We start from the raw sequence: 13,904 nt of genomic DNA, 5'->3' as shown, positions 1-13,904 counted from the left end.
TTAGTAAGGTAAGCCATGCAGCCACTTGCAACATGATACCACGCTCATCGCTCGATCAGGCTCGATCAGGCGAGATATATAAGACTGGTGGGCCCATTCAGGACTCCTATGTCTGGTAGGATAACTTTAATTCATCCATCCTGTGTCTGTTGCAGGGAGGTGGAGAGAACAATCAACACAATAATGGTTTTCTTTCATGCCTCTTGAAGGACTCAATATTCTCTGTACTGCATTACATGTGAAAGTCGATTTATTACCCATGAACACACTACCTGTATGCTAATTCTATGTAAAAAGGTAGCTCCAGCCCTCATGATGTTGTCCAACATTTCCGCTATAAAACGGGATACAATTATTTTGGAAACATACCAAATTTGAAAAATAATTGAGAAGTTGCGCAATTACTAATCATGGAGCACAAAAAAGCCTACAGCACCTGGTATTCCCAGGCAGTCTCCCATCCAGGTACTAACTAGGCCTGACCCTGCTTAGCTTCCGAGATCGGGCGCATTCAGTGTGGTGTGGCCGTAGGCTCTGGGCCTAGTGAGTTTTGTACTTTTAAGCATCTAGTCGGCTAGACCTTGCAGTTTTGAAAGGCAATTGTGAAATGGCTCACTTCCTGAACTTGGAGCACAAAAAAGCCTACAGCACCTGGTATTCCCAGGTGGTCTCCCATCCAGGTACTAACTAGGCCCGACACTACTTAGCTTCCGAGATCAGACGAGATCGGGCGCAATCAGTGTGGTGTGGCCGTAGGCTCTGGGCCTAGTGAGTTTTGTACTTTTAAGCATCTAGTCAGCTAGACCTTGCAATTTTGAAAGGCAATTGAGAAATGGCTCACTTCCTGAACTTGAAGCACAAAAAAGCCTACAGCACCTGGTATTCCCAGGCGGTCTCCCATCCAGGTACTAACGAGGCCCGACACTGCTTAGCTTCCGAGATCAGACGAGATCGGGCGCATTCAGTGTGGTGTGGCCGTAGGCTCTGGTTCTTGTGAGTTTTGTACTTTTAAGCATCTAGTCGGCTAGACCTTGCAGTTTTGAAAGGCAATTGAGAAATGGCTCACTTCCTGAACTTGGAGTACAAAAAAGCCTACAGCACCTGGTATTCCCAGGCGGTCTTCCATCCAGGTACTAACTAGGCCCGACACTGCTTAGCTTCTGAGATCAGACGAGATCAGGCACATTCAGTGTGGTGTGGCCGTAGGCTCTGGGCCTAGTGAGTTTTGTACTTTTAAGCATCTAGTCGGCTAGACCTTGCAGTTTTAAAAGGCAATTGAGAAAGGGCTCACTTCCTGAACTTGGAGCACAAAAAAGCCTACAGCACCTGGTATTCCCAGGCGGTCTCCCATCCAGGTACTAACTAGGCCTGACACTGCTTAACTTCCGAGATCAGTCGAGATCGGGTGCATTCAGTGTGGTGTGGCCGTAGGCTCTAGGAATGCTAAGAATATTACTCTTATGCATTTGCATTTAGTAAGCTAAGCCATGCAGCCACTTGCAACATGATACCACGCTCATCGCTCGATCAGCGCTCGATCAGGCGAGATATATAAGACTGGTGGGCCCATTCAGGACTCCTATGTCTGGTAGGATAACTTTAATTCATCCATCCTGTGTCTGTTGCAGGGAGGTGGAGAGAACAATCAACACAATAATGGTTTTCTTTCATGCCTCTTGAAGGACTCAATATTCTCTGTACTGCATTACATGTGAAAGTCGATTTATTACCCATGAACACACTACCTGTATGCTAATTCTATGTAAAAAGGTAGCTCCAGCCCTCATGATGTTGTCCAACATTTCCGCTATAAAACGGGATACAATTATTTTGGAAACATACCAAATTTGAAAAATAATTGAGAAGTTGCGCAATTACTAATCATGGAGCACAAAAAAAGCCTACAGCACCTGGTATTCCCAGGCAGTCTCCCATCCAGGTACTAACTAGGCCCGACCCTGCTTAGCTTCCGAGATCGGGCGCATTCAGTGTGGTGTGGCCGTAGGCTCTGGGCCTAGTGAGTTTGTACTTTTAAGCATCTAGTCGGCTAGACCTTGCAGTTTTGAAAGGCAATTGTGAAATGGCTCACTTCCTGAACTTGGAGCACAAAAAAGCCTACAGCACCTGGTATTCCCAGGTGGTCTCCCATCCAGGTACTAACTAGGCCCGACACTGCTTAGCTTCCGAGATCAGACGAGATCGGGCGCATTCAGTGTGGTGTGGCCGTAGGCTCTGGGCCTAGTGAGTTTTGTACTTTTAAGCATCTAGTCGGCTAGACCTTGCAGTTTTGAATGGCAATTGAGAAATGGCTCACTTCCTGAACTTGGAGCACAAAAAAGCCTACAGCACCTGGTATTCCCAGGCGGTCTCCCATCCAGGTACTAACTAGGCCTGACACTGCTTAACTTCCGAGATCAGACGAGATCGGGTGCATTCAGTGTGGTGTGGCCGTAGGCTCTAGGAATGCTAAGAATATTACTCTTATGCATTTGCATTTAGTAAGCTAAGCCATGCAGCCACTTGCAACATGATACCACGCTCATCGCTCGATCAGGCTCGATCAGGCGAGATATATAAGACTGGTGGGCCCATTCAGGACTCCTATGTCTGGTAGGATAACTTTAATTCATCCATCCTGTGTCTGTTGCAGGGAGGTGGAGAGAACAATCAACACAATAATGGTTTTCTTTCATGCCTCTTGAAGGACTCAATATTCTCTGTACTGCATTACATGTGAAAGTCGATTTATTACCCATGAACACACTACCTGTATGATAATTCTATGTAAAAAGGTAGCTCCAGCCCTCATGATGTTGTCCAACATTTCCGCTATAAAACGGGATACAATTATTTTGGAAACATACCAAATTTGAAAAATAATTGAGAAGTTGCGCAATTACTAATCATGGAGCACAAAAAAGCCTACAGCACCTGGTATTCCCAGGCAGTCTCCCATCCAGGTACTAACTAGGCCTGACCCTGCTTAGCTTCCGAGATCGGGCACATTCAGTGTGGTGTGGCCGTAGGCTCTGGGCCTAGTGAGTTTTGTACTTTTAAGCATCTAGTCGGCTAGACCTTGCAGTTTTGAAAGGCAATTGTGAAATGGCTCACTTCCTGAACTTGGAGCACAAAAAAGCCTACAGCACCTGGTATTCCCAGGTGGTCTCCCATCCAGGTACTAACTAGGCCCGACACTGCTTAGCTTCCGAGATCAGACGAGATCGGGCGCAATCAGTGTGGTGTGGCCGTAGGCTCTGGGCCTAGTGAGTTTTGTACTTTTAAGCATCTAGTCAGCTAGACCTTGCAGTTTTGAAAGGCAATTGAGAAATGGCTCACTTCCTGAACTTGGAGCACAAAAAAGCCTACAGCACCTGGTATTCCCAGGCGGTCTCCCACCCAGGTACTAACGAGGCCCGACACTGCTTAGCTTCCGAGATCAGACGAGATCGGGCGCATTCAGTGTGGTGTGGCCGTAGGCTCTGGTTCTTGTGAGTTTTGTACTTTTAGGCATCTAGTCGGCTAGACCTTGCAGTTTTGAAAGGCAATTGAGAAATGGCTCACTTCCTGAACTTGGAGTACAAAAAAGCCTACAGCACCTGGTATTCCCTGGCGGTCTTCCATCCAGGTACTAACTAGGCCCGACACTGCTTAGCTTCTGAGATCAGACGAGATCAGGCACATTCAGTGTGGTGTGGCCGTAGGCTCTGGGCCTAGTGAGTTTTGTACTTTTAAGCATCTAGTCGGCTAGACCTTGCAGTTTTAAAAGGCAATTGAGAAAGGGCTCACTTCCTGAACTTGGAGCACAAAAAAGCCTACAGCACCTGGTATTCCCAGGCGGTCTCCCATCCAGGTACTAACTAGGCCTGACACTGCTTAACTTCCGAGATCAGTCGAGATCGGGTGCATTCAGTGTGGTGTGGCCGTAGGCTCTAGGAATGCTAAGAATATTACTCTTATGCATTTGCATTTAGTAAGCTAAGCCATGCAGCCACTTGCAACATGATACCACGCTCATCGCTCGATCAGGCTCGATCAGGCGAGATATATAAGACTGGTGGGCCCATTCAGGACTCCTATGTCTGGTAGGATAACTTTAATTCATCCATCCTGTGTCTGTTGCAGGGAGGTGGAGAGAACAATCAACACAATAATGGTTTTCTTTCATGCCTCTTGAAGGACTCAATATTCTCTGTACTGCATTACATGTGAAAGTCGATTTATTACCCATGAACACACTACCTGTATGCTAATTCTATGTAAAAAGGTAGCTCCAGCCCTCATGATGTTGTCCAACATTTCCGCTATAAAACGGGATACAATTATTTTGGAAACATACCAAATTTGAAAAATAATTGAGAAGTTGCGCAATTACTAATCATGGAGCACAAAAAAAGCCTACAGCACCTGGTATTCCCAGGCAGTCTCCCATCCAGGTACTAACTAGGCCTGACACTGCTTAACTTCCGAGATCAGATGAGATCGGGTGCATTCAGTGTGGTGTGGCCGTAGGCTCTAGGAATGCTAAGAATATTACTCTTATGCATTTGCATTTAGTAAGCTAAGCCATGCAGCCACTTGCAACATGATACCACGCTCATCGCTCGATCAGGCTCGATCAGGCGAGATATATAAGACTGGTGGGCCCATTCAGGACTCCTATGTCTGGTAGGATAACTTTAATTCATCCATCCTGTGTCTGTTGCAGGGAGGTGGAGAGAACAATCAACACAATAATGGTTTTCTTTCATGCCTCTTGAAGGACTCAATATTCTCTGTACTGCATTACATGTGAAAGTCGATTTATTACCCATGAACACACTACCTGTATGCTAATTCTATGTAAAAAGGTAGCTCCAGCCCTCATGATGTTGTCCAACATTTCCGCTATAAAACGGGATACAATTATTTTGGAAACATACCAAATTTGAAAAATAATTGAGAAGTTGCGCAATTACTAATCATGGAGCACAAAAAAAGCCTACAGCACCTGGTATTCCCAGGCAGTCTCCCATCCAGGTACTAACTAGGCCCGACCCTGCTTAGCTTCCGAGATCGGGCGCATTCAGTGTGGTGTGGCCGTAGGCTCTGGGCCTAGTGAGTTTGTACTTTTAAGCATCTAGTCGGCTAGACCTTGCAGTTTTGAAAGGCAATTGTGAAATGGCTCACTTCCTGAACTTGGAGCACAAAAAAGCCTACAGCACCTGGTATTCCCAGGTGGTCTCCCATCCAGGTACTAACTAGGCCCGACACTGCTTAGCTTCCGAGATCAGACGAGATCGGGCGCATTCAGTGTGGTGTGGCCGTAGGCTCTGGGCCTAGTGAGTTTTGTACTTTTAAGCATCTAGTCGGCTAGACCTTGCAGTTTTAAAAGGCAATTGAGAAAGGGCTCACTTCCTGAACTTGGAGCACAAAAAAGCCTACAGCACCTGGTATTCCCAGGCGGTCTCCCATCCAGGTACTAACTAGGCCTGACACTGCTTAACTTCCGAGATCAGTCGAGATCGGGTGCATTCAGTGTGGTGTGGCCGTAGGCTCTAGGAATGCTAAGAATATTACTCTTATGCATTTGCATTTAGTAAGCTAAGCCATGCAGCCACTTGCAACATGATACCACGCTCATCGCTCGATCAGGCTCGATCAGGCGAGATATATAAGACTGGTGGGCCCATTCAGGACTCCTATGTCTGGTAGGATAACTTTAATTCATCCATCCTGTGTCTGTTGCAGGGAGGTGGAGAGAACAATCAACACAATAATGGTTTTCTTTCATGCCTCTTGAAGGACTCAATATTCTCTGTACTGCATTACATGTGAAAGTCGATTTATTACCCATGAACACACTACCTGTATGCTAATTCTATGTAAAAAGGTAGCTCCAGCCCTCATGATGTTGTCCAACATTTCCGCTATAAAACGGGATAGAATTATTTTGGAAACATACCAAATTTGAAAAATAATTGAGAAGTTGCGCAATTACTAATCATGGAGCACAAAAAAAGCCTACAGCACCTGGTATTCCCAGGCAGTCTCCCATCCAGGTACTAACTAGGCCTGACACTGCTTAACTTCCGAGATCAGACGAGATCGGGTGCATTCAGTGTGGTGTGGCCGTAGGCTCTAGGAATGCTAAGAATATTACTCTTATGCATTTGCATTTAGTAAGCTAAGCCATGCAGCCACTTGCAACATGATACCACGCTCATCGCTCGATCAGGCTCGATCAGGCGAGATATATAAGACTGGTGGGCCCATTCAGGACTCCTATGTCTGGTAGGATAACTTTAATTCATCCATCCTGTGTCTGTTGCAGGGAGGTGGAGAGAACAATCAACACAATAATGGTTTTCTTTCATGCCTCTTGAAGGACTCAATATTTTCTGTACTGCATTACATGTGAAAGTCGATTTATTACCCATGAACACACTACCTGTATGCTAATTCTATGTAAAAAGGTAGCTCCAGCCCTCATGATGTTGTCCAACATTTCCGCTATAAAACGGGATACAATTATTTTGGAAACATACCAAATTTGAAAAATAATTGAGAAGTTGCGCAATTACTAATCATGGAGCACAAAAAAAGCCTACAGCACCTGGTATTCCCAGGCAGTCTCCCATCCAGGTACTAACTAGGCCCGACCCTGCTTAGCTTCCGAGATCGGGCGCATTCAGTGTGGTGTGGCCGTAGGCTCTGGGCCTAGTGAGTTTGTACTTTTAAGCATCTAGTCGGCTAGACCTTGCAGTTTTGAAAGGCAATTGTGAAATGGCTCACTTCCTGAACTTGGAGCACAAAAAAGCCTACAGCACCTGGTATTCCCAGGTGGTCTCCCATCCAGGTACTAACTAGGCCCGACACTGCTTAGCTTCCGAGATCAGACGAGATCGGGCGCATTCAGTGTGGTGTGGCCGTAGGCTCTGGGCCTAGTGAGTTTTGTACTTTTAAGCATCTAGTCGGCTAGACCTTGCAGTTTTGAAAGGCAATTGAGAAATGGCTCACTTCCTGAACTTGGAGCACAAAAAAGCCTACAGCACCTGGTATTCCCAGGCGGTCTCCCATCCAGGTACTAACTAGGCCTGACACTGCTTAACTTCCGAGATCAGACGAGATCGGGTGCATTCAGTGTGGTGTGGCCGTAGGCTCTAGGAATGCTAAGAATATTACTCTTATGCATTTGCATTTAGTAAGCTAAGCCATGCAGCCACTTGCAACATGATACCACGCTCATCGCTCGATCAGGCTCGATCAGGCGAGATATATAAGACTGGTGGGCCCATTCAGGACTCCTATGTCTGGTAGGATAACTTTAATTCATCCATCCTGTGTCTGTTGCAGGGAGGTGGAGAGAACAATCAACACAATAATGGTTTTCTTTCATGCCTCTTGAAGGACTCAATATTTTCTGTACTGCATTACATGTGAAAGTCGATTTATTACCCATGAACACACTACCTGTATGCTAATTCTATGTAAAAAGGTAGCTCCAGCCCTCATGATGTTGTCCAACATTTCCGCTATAAAACGGGATACAATTATTTTGGAAACATACCAAATTTGAAAAATAATTGAGAAGTTGCGCAATTACTAATCATGGAGCACAAAAAAAGCCTACAGCACCTGGTATTCCCAGGCAGTCTCCCATCCAGGTACTAACTAGGCCCGACCCTGCTTAGCTTCCGAGATCGGGCGCATTCAGTGTGGTGTGGCCGTAGGCTCTGGGCCTAGTGAGTTTGTACTTTTAAGCATCTAGTCGGCTAGACCTTGCAGTTTTGAAAGGCAATTGTGAAATGGCTCACTTCCTGAACTTGGAGCACAAAAAAGCCTACAGCACCTGGTATTCCCAGGTGGTCTCCCATCCAGGTACTAACTAGGCCCGACACTGCTTAGCTTCCGAGATCAGACGCATTCAGTGTGGTGTGGCGGTAGGCTCTGGGCCTAGTGAGTTTTGTACTTTTAAGCATCTAGTCGGCTAGACCTTGCAGTTTTGAAAGGCAATTGAGAAATGGCTCACTTCCTGAACTTGGAGCACAAAAAAGCCTACAGCACCTGGTATTCCCAGGCGGTCTCCCATCCAGGTACTAACTAGGCCTGACACTGCTTAACTTCCGAGATCAGACGAGATCGGGTGCATTCAGTGTGGTGTGGCCGTAGGCTCTAGGAATGCTAAGAATATTACTCTTATGCATTTGCATTTAGTAAGCTAAGCCATGCAGCCACTTGCAACATGATACCACGCTCATCGCTCGATCAGGCTCGATCAGGCGAGATATATAAGACTGGTGGGCCCATTCAGGACTCCTATGTCTGGTAGGATAACTTTAATTCATCCATCCTGTGTCTGTTGCAGGGAGGTGGAGAGAACAATCAACACAATAATGGTTTTCTTTCATGCCTCTTGAAGGACTCAATATTCTCTGTACTGCATTACATGTGAAAGTCGATTTATTACCCATGAACACACTACCTGTATGCTAATTCTATGTAAAAAGGTAGCTCCAGCCCTCATGATGTTGTCCAACATTTCCGCTATAAAACGGGATACAATTATTTTGGAAACATACCAAATTTGAAAAATAATTGAGAAGTTGCGCAATTACTAATCATGGAGCACAAAAAAGCCTACAGCACCTGGTATTCCCAGGCAGTCTCCCATCCAGGTACTAACTAGGCCTGACCCTGCTTAGCTTCCGAGATCGGGCACATTCAGTGTGGTGTGGCCGTAGGCTCTGGGCCTAGTGAGTTTTGTACTTTTAAGCATCTAGTCGGCTAGACCTTGCAGTTTTGAAAGGCAATTGTGAAATGGCTCACTTCCTGAACTTGGACACAAAAAAGCCTACAGCACCTGGTATTCCCAGGTGGTCTCCCATCCAGGTACTAACTAGGCCCGACACTGCTTAGCTTCCGAGATCAGACAAGATCGGGCGCAATCAGTGTGGTGTGGCCGTAGGCTCTGGGCCTAGTGAGTTTTGTACTTTTAAGCATCTAGTCAGCTAGACCTTGCAGTTTTGAAAGGCAATTGAGAAATGGCTCACTTCCTGAACTTGGAGCACAAAAAAGCCTACAGCACCTGGTATTCCCAGGCGGTCTCCCATCCAGGTACTAACGAGGCCCGACACTGCTTAGCTTCCGAGATCAGACGAGATCGGGCGCATTCAGTGTGGTGTGGCCGTAGGCTCTGGTTCTTGTGAGTTTTGTACTTTTAAGCATCTAGTCGGCTAGACCTTGCAGTTTTGAAAGGCAATTGAGAAATGGCTCACTTCCTGAACTTGGAGTACAAAAAAGCCTACAGCACCTGGTATTCCCAGGCGGTCTTCCATCCAGGTACTAACTAGGCCCGACACTGCTTAGCTTCTGAGATCAGACGAGATCAGGCACATTCAGTGTGGTGTGGCCGTAGGCTCTGGGCCTAGTGAGTTTTGTACTTTTAAGCATCTAGTCGGCTAGACCTTGCAGTTTTAAAAGGCAATTGAGAAAGGGCTCACTTCCTGAACTTGGAGCACAAAAAAGCCTACAGCACCTGGTATTCCCAGGCGGTCTCCCATCCAGGTACTAACTAGGCCTGACACTGCTTAACTTCCGAGATCAGTCAAGATCGGGTGCATTCAGTGTGGTGTGGCCGTAGGCTCTAGGAATGCTAAGAATATTACTCTTATGCATTTGCATTTAGTAAGCTAAGCCATGCAGCCACTTGCAACATGATACCACGCTCATCGCTCGATCAGGCTCGATCAGGCGAGATATATAAGACTGGTGGGCCCATTCAGGACTCCTATGTCTGGTAGGATAACTTTAATTCATCCATCCTGTGTCTGTTGCAGGGAGGTGGAGAGAACAATCAACACAATAATGGTTTTCTTTCATGCCTCTTGAAGGACTCAATATTCTCTGTACTGCATTACATGTGAAAGTCGATTTATTACCCATGAACACACTACCTGTATGCTAATTCTATGTAAAAAGGTAGCTCCAGCCCTCATGATGTTGTCCAACATTTCCGCTATAAAACGGGATACAATTATTTTGGAAACATACCAAATTTGAAAAATAATTGAGAAGTTGCGCAATTACTAATCATGGAGCACAAAAAAAGCCTACAGCACCTGGTATTCCCAGGCAGTCTCCCATCCAGGTACTAACTAGGCCCGACCCTGCTTAGCTTCCGAGATCGGGCGCATTCAGTGTGGTGTGGCCGTAGGCTCTGGGCCTAGTGAGTTTGTACTTTTAAGCATCTAGTCGGCTAGACCTTGCAGTTTTGAAAGGCAATTGTGAAATGGCTCACTTCCTGAACTTGGAGCACAAAAAAGCCTACAGCACCTGGTATTCCCAGGTGGTCTCCCATCCAGGTACTAACTAGGCCCGACACTGCTTAGCTTCCGAGATCAGACGAGATCGGGCGCATTCAGTGTGGTGTGGCCGTAGGCTCTGGGCCTAGTGAGTTTTGTACTTTTAAGCATCTAGTCGGCTAGACCTTGCAGTTTTAAAAGGCAATTGAGAAAGGGCTCACTTCCTGAACTTGGAGCACAAAAAAGCCTACAGCACCTGGTATTCCCAGGCGGTCTCCCATCCAGGTACTAACTAGGCCTGACACTGCTTAACTTCCGAGATCAGTCGAGATCGGGTGCATTCAGTGTGGTGTGGCCGTAGGCTCTAGGAATGCTAAGAATATTACTCTTATGCATTTGCATTTAGTAAGCTAAGCCATGCAGCCACTTGCAACATGATACCACGCTCATCGCTCGATCAGGCTCGATCAGGCGAGATATATAAGACTGGTGGGCCCATTCAGGACTCCTATGTCTGGTAGGATAACTTTAATTCATCCATCCTGTGTCTGTTGCAGGGAGGTGGAGAGAACAATCAACACAATAATGGTTTTCTTTCATGCCTCTTGAAGGACTCAATATTCTCTGTACTGCATTACATGTGAAAGTCGATTTATTACCCATGAACACACTACCTGTATGCTAATTCTATGTAAAAAGGTAGCTCCAGCCCTCATGATGTTGTCCAACATTTCCGCTATAAAACGGGATAGAATTATTTTGGAAACATACCAAATTTGAAAAATAATTGAGAAGTTGCGCAATTACTAATCATGGAGCACAAAAAAAGCCTACAGCACCTGGTATTCCCAGGCAGTCTCCCATCCAGGTACTAACTAGGCCTGACACTGCTTAACTTCCGAGATCAGACGAGATCGGGTGCATTCAGTGTGGTGTGGCCGTAGGCTCTAGGAATGCTAAGAATATTACTCTTATGCATTTGCATTTAGTAAGCTAAGCCATGCAGCCACTTGCAACATGATACCACGCTCATCGCTCGATCAGGCTCGATCAGGCGAGATATATAAGACTGGTGGGCCCATTCAGGACTCCTATGTCTGGTAGGATAACTTTAATTCATCCATCCTGTGTCTGTTGCAGGGAGGTGGAGAGAACAATCAACACAATAATGGTTTTCTTTCATGCCTCTTGAAGGACTCAATATTTTCTGTACTGCATTACATGTGAAAGTCGATTTATTACCCATGAACACACTACCTGTATGCTAATTCTATGTAAAAAGGTAGCTCCAGCCCTCATGATGTTGTCCAACATTTCCGCTATAAAACGGGATACAATTATTTTGGAAACATACCAAATTTGAAAAATAATTGAGAAGTTGCGCAATTACTAATCATGGAGCACAAAAAAAGCCTACAGCACCTGGTATTCCCAGGCAGTCTCCCATCCAGGTACTAACTAGGCCCGACCCTGCTTAGCTTCCGAGATCGGGCGCATTCAGTGTGGTGTGGCCGTAGGCTCTGGGCCTAGTGAGTTTGTACTTTTAAGCATCTAGTCGGCTAGACCTTGCAGTTTTGAAAGGCAATTGTGAAATGGCTCACTTCCTGAACTTGGAGCACAAAAAAGCCTACAGCACCTGGTATTCCCAGGTGGTCTCCCATCCAGGTACTAACTAGGCCCGACACTGCTTAGCTTCCGAGATCAGACGAGATCGGGCGCATTCAGTGTGGTGTGGCCGTAGGCTCTGGGCCTAGTGAGTTTTGTACTTTTAAGCATCTAGTCGGCTAGACCTTGCAGTTTTGAAAGGCAATTGAGAAATGGCTCACTTCCTGAACTTGGAGCACAAAAAAGCCTACAGCACCTGGTATTCCCAGGCGGTCTCCCATCCAGGTACTAACTAGGCCTGACACTGCTTAACTTCCGAGATCAGACGAGATCGGGTGCATTCAGTGTGGTGTGGCCGTAGGCTCTAGGAATGCTAAGAATATTACTCTTATGCATTTGCATTTAGTAAGCTAAGCCATGCAGCCACTTGCAACATGATACCACGCTCATCGCTCGATCAGGCTCGATCAGGCGAGATATATAAGACTGGTGGGCCCATTCAGGACTCCTATGTCTGGTAGGATAACTTTAATTCATCCATCCTGTGTCTGTTGCAGGGAGGTGGAGAGAACAATCAACACAATAATGGTTTTCTTTCATGCCTCTTGAAGGACTCAATATTTTCTGTACTGCATTACATGTGAAAGTCGATTTATTACCCATGAACACACTACCTGTATGCTAATTCTATGTTAAAAGGTAGCTCCAGCCCTCATGATGTTGTCCAACATTTCCGCTATAAAACGGGATACAATTATTTTGGAAACATACCAAATTTGAAAAATAATTGAGAAGTTGCGCAATTACTAATCATGGAGCACAAAAAAAGCCTACAGCACCTGGTATTCCCAGGCAGTCTCCCATCCAGGTACTAACTAGGCCCGACCCTGCTTAGCTTCCGAGATCGGGTGCATTCAGTGTGGTGTGGCCGTAGGCTCTGGGCCTAGTGAGTTTGTACTTTTAAGCATCTAGTCGGCTAGACCTTGCAGTTTTGAAAGGCAATTGTGAAATGGCTCACTTCCTGAACTTGGAGCACAAAAAAGCCTACAGCACCTGGTATTCCCAGGTGGTCTCCCATCCAGGTACTAACTAGGCCCGACACTGCTTAGCTTCCGAGATCAGACGAGATCGGGCGCATTCAGTGTGGTGTGGCCGTAGGCTCTGGGCCTAGTGAGTTTTGTACTTTTAAGCATCTAGTCGGCTAGACCTTGCAGTTTTGAAAGGCAATTGAGAAATGGCTCACTTCCTGAACTTGGAGCACAAAAAAGCCTACAGCACCTGGTATTCCCAGGCGGTCTCCCATCCAGGTACTAACTAGGCCTGACACTGCTTAACTTCCGAGATCAGACGAGATCGGGTGCATTCAGTGTGGTGTGGCCGTAGGCTCTAGGAATGCTAAGAATATTACTCTTATGCATTTGCATTTAGTAAGCTAAGCCATGCAGCCACTTGCAACATGATACCACGCTCATCGCTCGATCAGGCTCGATCAGGCGAGATATATAAGACTGGTGGGCCCATTCAGGACTCCTATGTCTGGTAGGATAACTTTAATTCATCCATCCTGTGTCTGTTGCAGGGAGGTGGAGAGAACAATCAACACAATAATGGTTTTCTTTCATGCCTCTTGAAGGACTCAATATTCTCTGTACTGCATTACATGTGAAAGTCGATTTATTACCCATGAACACACTACCTGTATGCTAATTCTATGTAAAAAGGTAGCTCCAGCCCTCATGATGTTGTCCAACATTTCCGCTATAAAACGGGATACAATTATTTTGGAAACATACCAAATTTGAAAAATAATTGAGAAGTTGCGCAATTACTAATCATGGAGCACAAAAAAGCCTACAGCACCTGGTATTCCCAGGCAGTCTCCCATCCAGGTACTAACTAGGCCTGACCCTGCTTAGCTTCCGAGATCGGGCACATTCAGTGTGGTGTGGCCGTAGGCTCTGGGCCTAGTGAGTTTTGTACTTTTAAGCATCTAGTCGGCTAGACCTTGCAGTTTTGAAA

The 13,904-nt window shown here is 46.0% G+C and overlaps 28 non-coding genes and 12 pseudogenes across 28 annotated transcripts; all 40 read right to left on the bottom strand.

Annotated features, from left to right (window-relative positions):
- Positions 1-424: 424 nt before the first annotated feature.
- Positions 425-533, bottom strand: LOC138545153 (5S ribosomal RNA; annotated as a pseudogene).
- A 106-nt stretch (positions 534-639) lies between these two features.
- LOC138551269 (5S ribosomal RNA) lies at positions 640-758 on the bottom strand. The gene has a single exon (XR_011294995.1). It is a non-coding gene; the product is annotated as a 5S ribosomal RNA (ribosomal RNA).
- A 106-nt stretch (positions 759-864) lies between these two features.
- On the bottom strand, positions 865-983 carry LOC138550449 (5S ribosomal RNA). Its single transcript, XR_011294201.1, has one exon. It is a non-coding gene; the product is annotated as a 5S ribosomal RNA (ribosomal RNA).
- Positions 984-1,089: 106 nt separating this feature from the next.
- Positions 1,090-1,208, bottom strand: LOC138540099 (5S ribosomal RNA). Its single transcript, XR_011288157.1, has one exon. It is a non-coding gene; the product is annotated as a 5S ribosomal RNA (ribosomal RNA).
- Positions 1,209-1,314: 106 nt separating this feature from the next.
- LOC138538870 (5S ribosomal RNA) lies at positions 1,315-1,433 on the bottom strand. The gene has a single exon (XR_011286955.1). It is a non-coding gene; the product is annotated as a 5S ribosomal RNA (ribosomal RNA).
- A 465-nt stretch (positions 1,434-1,898) lies between these two features.
- LOC138543664 (5S ribosomal RNA) lies at positions 1,899-2,007 on the bottom strand (annotated as a pseudogene).
- Positions 2,008-2,112: 105 nt separating this feature from the next.
- On the bottom strand, positions 2,113-2,231 carry LOC138550700 (5S ribosomal RNA). The gene has a single exon (XR_011294448.1). It is a non-coding gene; the product is annotated as a 5S ribosomal RNA (ribosomal RNA).
- A 106-nt stretch (positions 2,232-2,337) lies between these two features.
- LOC138549227 (5S ribosomal RNA) lies at positions 2,338-2,456 on the bottom strand. Its single transcript, XR_011293012.1, has one exon. It is a non-coding gene; the product is annotated as a 5S ribosomal RNA (ribosomal RNA).
- A 463-nt stretch (positions 2,457-2,919) lies between these two features.
- On the bottom strand, positions 2,920-3,028 carry LOC138546543 (5S ribosomal RNA; annotated as a pseudogene).
- A 106-nt stretch (positions 3,029-3,134) lies between these two features.
- Positions 3,135-3,253, bottom strand: LOC138548161 (5S ribosomal RNA). Its single transcript, XR_011291974.1, has one exon. It is a non-coding gene; the product is annotated as a 5S ribosomal RNA (ribosomal RNA).
- A 106-nt stretch (positions 3,254-3,359) lies between these two features.
- Positions 3,360-3,478, bottom strand: LOC138550931 (5S ribosomal RNA). The gene has a single exon (XR_011294673.1). It is a non-coding gene; the product is annotated as a 5S ribosomal RNA (ribosomal RNA).
- A 106-nt stretch (positions 3,479-3,584) lies between these two features.
- Positions 3,585-3,703, bottom strand: LOC138541608 (5S ribosomal RNA). The gene has a single exon (XR_011289610.1). It is a non-coding gene; the product is annotated as a 5S ribosomal RNA (ribosomal RNA).
- Positions 3,704-3,809: 106 nt separating this feature from the next.
- Positions 3,810-3,928, bottom strand: LOC138538869 (5S ribosomal RNA). The gene has a single exon (XR_011286954.1). It is a non-coding gene; the product is annotated as a 5S ribosomal RNA (ribosomal RNA).
- Positions 3,929-4,392: 464 nt separating this feature from the next.
- LOC138551091 (5S ribosomal RNA) lies at positions 4,393-4,511 on the bottom strand. The gene has a single exon (XR_011294826.1). It is a non-coding gene; the product is annotated as a 5S ribosomal RNA (ribosomal RNA).
- A 464-nt stretch (positions 4,512-4,975) lies between these two features.
- Positions 4,976-5,084, bottom strand: LOC138543663 (5S ribosomal RNA; annotated as a pseudogene).
- Positions 5,085-5,189: 105 nt separating this feature from the next.
- LOC138550689 (5S ribosomal RNA) lies at positions 5,190-5,308 on the bottom strand. The gene has a single exon (XR_011294437.1). It is a non-coding gene; the product is annotated as a 5S ribosomal RNA (ribosomal RNA).
- Positions 5,309-5,414: 106 nt separating this feature from the next.
- Positions 5,415-5,533, bottom strand: LOC138538867 (5S ribosomal RNA). Its single transcript, XR_011286952.1, has one exon. It is a non-coding gene; the product is annotated as a 5S ribosomal RNA (ribosomal RNA).
- Positions 5,534-5,997: 464 nt separating this feature from the next.
- Positions 5,998-6,116, bottom strand: LOC138537557 (5S ribosomal RNA). The gene has a single exon (XR_011285689.1). It is a non-coding gene; the product is annotated as a 5S ribosomal RNA (ribosomal RNA).
- A 464-nt stretch (positions 6,117-6,580) lies between these two features.
- LOC138543662 (5S ribosomal RNA) lies at positions 6,581-6,689 on the bottom strand (annotated as a pseudogene).
- A 105-nt stretch (positions 6,690-6,794) lies between these two features.
- Positions 6,795-6,913, bottom strand: LOC138550678 (5S ribosomal RNA). Its single transcript, XR_011294426.1, has one exon. It is a non-coding gene; the product is annotated as a 5S ribosomal RNA (ribosomal RNA).
- Positions 6,914-7,019: 106 nt separating this feature from the next.
- LOC138549226 (5S ribosomal RNA) lies at positions 7,020-7,138 on the bottom strand. The gene has a single exon (XR_011293011.1). It is a non-coding gene; the product is annotated as a 5S ribosomal RNA (ribosomal RNA).
- Positions 7,139-7,602: 464 nt separating this feature from the next.
- Positions 7,603-7,711, bottom strand: LOC138543660 (5S ribosomal RNA; annotated as a pseudogene).
- A 105-nt stretch (positions 7,712-7,816) lies between these two features.
- Positions 7,817-7,925, bottom strand: LOC138544799 (5S ribosomal RNA; annotated as a pseudogene).
- A 106-nt stretch (positions 7,926-8,031) lies between these two features.
- Positions 8,032-8,150, bottom strand: LOC138549225 (5S ribosomal RNA). The gene has a single exon (XR_011293010.1). It is a non-coding gene; the product is annotated as a 5S ribosomal RNA (ribosomal RNA).
- A 463-nt stretch (positions 8,151-8,613) lies between these two features.
- LOC138546542 (5S ribosomal RNA) lies at positions 8,614-8,722 on the bottom strand (annotated as a pseudogene).
- Positions 8,723-8,827: 105 nt separating this feature from the next.
- Positions 8,828-8,946, bottom strand: LOC138537764 (5S ribosomal RNA). The gene has a single exon (XR_011285889.1). It is a non-coding gene; the product is annotated as a 5S ribosomal RNA (ribosomal RNA).
- Positions 8,947-9,052: 106 nt separating this feature from the next.
- Positions 9,053-9,171, bottom strand: LOC138550448 (5S ribosomal RNA). The gene has a single exon (XR_011294200.1). It is a non-coding gene; the product is annotated as a 5S ribosomal RNA (ribosomal RNA).
- Positions 9,172-9,277: 106 nt separating this feature from the next.
- Positions 9,278-9,396, bottom strand: LOC138540097 (5S ribosomal RNA). The gene has a single exon (XR_011288155.1). It is a non-coding gene; the product is annotated as a 5S ribosomal RNA (ribosomal RNA).
- Positions 9,397-9,502: 106 nt separating this feature from the next.
- LOC138542088 (5S ribosomal RNA) lies at positions 9,503-9,621 on the bottom strand. Its single transcript, XR_011290076.1, has one exon. It is a non-coding gene; the product is annotated as a 5S ribosomal RNA (ribosomal RNA).
- A 464-nt stretch (positions 9,622-10,085) lies between these two features.
- On the bottom strand, positions 10,086-10,194 carry LOC138543659 (5S ribosomal RNA; annotated as a pseudogene).
- A 105-nt stretch (positions 10,195-10,299) lies between these two features.
- On the bottom strand, positions 10,300-10,418 carry LOC138550666 (5S ribosomal RNA). The gene has a single exon (XR_011294414.1). It is a non-coding gene; the product is annotated as a 5S ribosomal RNA (ribosomal RNA).
- Positions 10,419-10,524: 106 nt separating this feature from the next.
- On the bottom strand, positions 10,525-10,643 carry LOC138538866 (5S ribosomal RNA). The gene has a single exon (XR_011286951.1). It is a non-coding gene; the product is annotated as a 5S ribosomal RNA (ribosomal RNA).
- A 464-nt stretch (positions 10,644-11,107) lies between these two features.
- LOC138537556 (5S ribosomal RNA) lies at positions 11,108-11,226 on the bottom strand. The gene has a single exon (XR_011285688.1). It is a non-coding gene; the product is annotated as a 5S ribosomal RNA (ribosomal RNA).
- A 464-nt stretch (positions 11,227-11,690) lies between these two features.
- Positions 11,691-11,799, bottom strand: LOC138543658 (5S ribosomal RNA; annotated as a pseudogene).
- Positions 11,800-11,904: 105 nt separating this feature from the next.
- Positions 11,905-12,023, bottom strand: LOC138550654 (5S ribosomal RNA). Its single transcript, XR_011294403.1, has one exon. It is a non-coding gene; the product is annotated as a 5S ribosomal RNA (ribosomal RNA).
- A 106-nt stretch (positions 12,024-12,129) lies between these two features.
- Positions 12,130-12,248, bottom strand: LOC138549223 (5S ribosomal RNA). Its single transcript, XR_011293008.1, has one exon. It is a non-coding gene; the product is annotated as a 5S ribosomal RNA (ribosomal RNA).
- Positions 12,249-12,712: 464 nt separating this feature from the next.
- Positions 12,713-12,821, bottom strand: LOC138543048 (5S ribosomal RNA; annotated as a pseudogene).
- Positions 12,822-12,926: 105 nt separating this feature from the next.
- Positions 12,927-13,045, bottom strand: LOC138550643 (5S ribosomal RNA). Its single transcript, XR_011294392.1, has one exon. It is a non-coding gene; the product is annotated as a 5S ribosomal RNA (ribosomal RNA).
- A 106-nt stretch (positions 13,046-13,151) lies between these two features.
- LOC138549222 (5S ribosomal RNA) lies at positions 13,152-13,270 on the bottom strand. The gene has a single exon (XR_011293007.1). It is a non-coding gene; the product is annotated as a 5S ribosomal RNA (ribosomal RNA).
- Positions 13,271-13,733: 463 nt separating this feature from the next.
- On the bottom strand, positions 13,734-13,842 carry LOC138546541 (5S ribosomal RNA; annotated as a pseudogene).
- Positions 13,843-13,904: the final 62 nt, after the last annotated feature.

This window comes from Ambystoma mexicanum, unplaced genomic scaffold (genome assembly GCF_040938575.1).
Source record: "Ambystoma mexicanum isolate Mex_15411 unplaced genomic scaffold, UKY_AmexF1_1 Mex_scaf10, whole genome shotgun sequence".
Classification (NCBI taxonomy): Eukaryota; Metazoa; Chordata; class Amphibia; order Caudata; family Ambystomatidae; genus Ambystoma; species Ambystoma mexicanum.
Note: the sequence above shows the minus strand (reverse complement) of the source record. Positions and strands in the feature narration are given on the sequence as shown.